The sequence below is a fragment of the Dipodomys ordii genome, unplaced genomic scaffold (genome assembly GCF_000151885.1).
Source record: "Dipodomys ordii isolate 6190 unplaced genomic scaffold, Dord_2.0 Scaffold106, whole genome shotgun sequence".
Taxonomy (NCBI): domain Eukaryota; kingdom Metazoa; phylum Chordata; class Mammalia; order Rodentia; family Heteromyidae; genus Dipodomys; species Dipodomys ordii.
This window is the reverse complement of record NW_012267322.1, coordinates 1,021,471-1,025,470: the sequence shown is the minus strand read 5'-3', so window position 1 is coordinate 1,025,470 and position 4,000 is coordinate 1,021,471. Positions and strand designations below refer to the sequence as shown.

At 44.0% G+C, this 4,000-nt stretch overlaps 1 pseudogene; it reads right to left on the bottom strand.

Moving 5' to 3' along the window:
- Positions 1-3,280: 3,280 nt before the first annotated feature.
- On the bottom strand, positions 3,281-3,726 carry LOC105994430 (annotated as a pseudogene).
- Positions 3,727-4,000: the final 274 nt, after the last annotated feature.

Here is a 4,000-nt window from a genome sequence, read left to right as displayed (position 1 = left end):
TCAAATTCTAGACTGAGAATGTGTGCTTGCCTAGCATGAATGAAGCCCTGGGTTCGATTCCTCAGTACCAAATAAACAGAGAAGGCTGGAAGTGATGCTGTAGCTAAGTGGTAGAGCACTAGTTTTGAGCAAAAGAAGCTCAGGGACAGTTTCCAGGCCCTGAGTTCAATCCCCAGGACTGGCAAAAAAAAAAAATCAAATTCTACCTTACTGGTCAGTAGTGTATGTCTGTACAGAAAGACTGGAGACCCATCCCATGGGACCAACCTGAACAGCATCAGCAGAGGCAGAGACAGAGGAGACACACAGCCACCACGGCCCAGCCAAGCCCAGCCCACAAGTATCTCAACTGAACACTGATTGCAGTGGCAACCAGCAACCCACATCACACAGAAACAACAACTAGCTCCAGAATGAGTACCCCACAGGGGACAGGGTATCCCTTCTCAAGGAAAACCAGAGCTGGTGGGAACCCCCAGATCTTGACCCAGACCCCTACCCCACACCCAGACTACAGGACCCACTAAAACTGGAAACTGTTTGAGAGCTCCACCAGCCCATGGAGCACATCCAGCCAACCAGGCTAGAGCAAGAGCACCCCTGGAAGGGAGCTTAAACACCCAAGCCAGGAACAACGTCCCTGGGTCACAACAGCCAACAGTGGAAGAAACTTGAACTGTGTACTCCAGGCTGCGTAACCCAGGCGGGATACACAGCAGCACAGCCCCAGGCTGGGGACTGGGAGTCACAACCAGGCCTGGGGTCCAGTGCCTGAACAACACAACCAGCTCCTCCTGATTGAAGTTAGAAGCTGAGCATACACATCAGCAAAGGGGGGAAAACAGGGAACTGCACCCCCTGGGAATCATGCCCATGACAGCAAAAGACCTGCGTGTCCAGGGCAAGAGAACCAGAAGCCCAAACCCCACCAGAACCCGACCCATTTATCCCAGGCTAAAAATTGGACAACTCAGGCCACCAGCACATGATAATAGTCAGGAGCTCAGGCTGGTAAGGTGGCCCAATGGTAGAGTGCTTGCCTTGTGTGCATGAGGCCCTGGATCTGATTCCTCAGCACCACATAAGCAGAAAGGCCAAAAGTGGTGCTGTGGCTCAAATGGTAGGGCGTTAGCCTTGAGCTGAAGAGCTGAGGGACGGCGCCCAGGCCCAGAGTTCAGGCCCACAACCAGCAAAAAAAAAAAAAAAAAAAACACATCAGGAGCCCACAGCAGACTCTAGCAAACTGGGAGAGTATATCCAGCACATTCAATCTCACCAAGAGCACATGTAAGAGTAAACAGAAGCAGTCTAGGACACTCAGTCCTTCTAAAGGAGGGAGCTGCCAGTGATCTACAGCAGAGAGCTGAGAGCCCTACTTGGGTCAGACCAGCAGCTGGAGGTCAGCCCCGAACAGAACCAAGACCAAGTACAGACTCTCTCCACCAACCTAGAAACAGCAACCAAGCAAATACAGATACCTATTGACCAAAATAAAAGTTCAGATTAGTCTCCAATAATCCCTGAATCCCCATGCAAAAAACACAGAGAAAAACTACAAAGTTTATCAACACCCAGGATAGCAAGCTACCCCCAAAAGCCAGCAGCTACCCAGGGGAGAGCCCCAGTGGGAGCAAAGCAGGAATGGAAGACAAAAGCCACATCCATTGCTGGATGACTCAAGAATTAAAGTGAGAAATAGACCAGAAATTTAAAGAACACAGGGATGAACTATCGAAACAGATGCAGGGTCTCAAACAGGAGGTGCATGCAAAAATAGAGGCAGGACACACCTCACTAAAAGGTGATATTGGTACTTTGAGAACCAACATCGAATCAATAAATGAGCCCTTTTCCTCCATGCAAACTACAATGGAAGCCATAGTTTAAAATGAATAAAATAGAATTTAGAGTGTCATATACAGAAGACAGAATACACCAACTGGACCAAAAAGTCACAGATATGGAAAAAGTCACTTAAATTATTCCAAAGGGAAACCCAAGAGCAAGTGGATAGTGCCAAGAAATTTAACCTTCATAAAATTGGAGTGGACAAAGGCAAGGAAAAATATCAAAGCAAGGGAAAGCAACAACTATTCAACAAGATTATCAATGAAAATTTCCCCCATCTTAAAATAGAACATCTTGGGGCTGGGAAGGCGGCTCAGTGGTAGAGTGCTTGCCTTGCATGCATGAGGCCCTGGGTTCGATTCCTCAGCACCACATAAGCAAAAAGATAAAAGCCAGAAGTGGCGCTGTGGCTCTAGTAGTAGAGCACTTGCCTTGTGCTGAAGAGCTGAGGGACAGCATCCAGGCCCAGAGTTCAGGCCCTACGACCAGACCCAAAAAAAAAAAAAAAGAACATCTTACCTACATAACAGAAGCATATAGAACACCTAACAAGCAGGATCCTAGGAGAAACACTTCTAGGCAGATTATGTAAAAATGATAGATCTGAATAATAAGGAAACAATCTTGCATGCAGCAAAAACACAGAAGGAGCTATACTACAATGGGAAAAAAAATTAGAATCACTGCAGATCTCTCCACACAGACACTGAATGCAAGAAAGGCCTGGGAAAGTACCATCCAAGCCCTGAGAACCAATAACTGCCAGCCCATACTGTACACCTGGCAAAGCTAGCATTCACATTCGATGAAGAAATTAAAATTTTTAATAGTAAAGAAAAACTAAGTGAATTCATAAACAATAAGCCAGCATTACAAAGAATACTAAGAGGGGGAACACAATCTGAAGAAAGCAACCAAGAATGGGGACCCGCACCAGACAGGTATTACTAGAAGTCTAACTTAGTAAGCACAGGAGGAAAGGAAAAAACAAAAACTTAGGAAAACAGGGAATGACAGGGACCACAATGCATCTCTCTATAATGACCTTAAATATTAACAGACTTAATTCACCAATCAAAAGAAAAAGAACTGCAGATTGGATAAGAAAACATGACCCATCCATCTGTTGCCAAACATACAAACAAACTCAAAGTGAAGGGTTGGAAAAAGATCTACCAATCAAATGCCCCAGTAAGAAAGCAGGAGTACCTACCCTGATATCTGGCAAAACAAACTTTTCATTAAAATCAATACAAAAAGACAAGGAAGGACACTACATATTAATACAAGGAACAATCCAAGAGGAGGATATTACCATTATCAACTTATACTCCCCAAACATTGGAGCAACCAAATATGTTAAGCGAATACTCTCAAACTTATGGAATAAAATAGATCCAAATACGATAATACTAGGAGACTTTATTTTTTTTTAATAAAAACAATCCCAAGGCATTTATTGTCACCTGATGATAACACAAGGTCATCAGAACTGTGCACACTAACAACGGGGCTAATCAAACAATATGAACAGATGTTTTCTTAGATTCCCAGCAAAGAACACTAAAAAAAACAAAAAAACACTGTATAAGATTCTTAATAACTTCTCACTTCGTTGATCATTTCTAGTTGGAGACACTTTGTAGTAGAGTAATATTATCTCCTTTTAACATGATCCGACCCAGTTGTTTTCTTGACTTTGTTTTAGAATGAATTTCTTCTGCATCATCTAACACAAGGTTCATGTATTCATCAAAACCAATGATGCAGCCCTCTATCCGCATATTCACTTGCTCATAGAGCCACACCTGAATCCGAGATCTCTTCTGCACCTTTTGGCCCTGGCCACGGTACGCCATGGTGGAATCTTACAAAGGCCACACGGACCAGCCACTAGGAGACTTTAATACACCACTCTCACCAAAGGACAGGTCTACCAACCAGAGGATTGGCAAAGAAGCTACCGAATTAAGTGAGGCCATACTTCAAGTGGAACTAACTGACATCTACCGAGTATTTAACCCTAAAACAACACAGTACATGTTCTTCTCAGCAGCTCATGAAACTTTCTCCAAAATAGACCATATCATAGTTCATGCAAGGAACTTAAGCAAAGGGGATTGACATAATCCCCTGTATCCTATCTGACCAT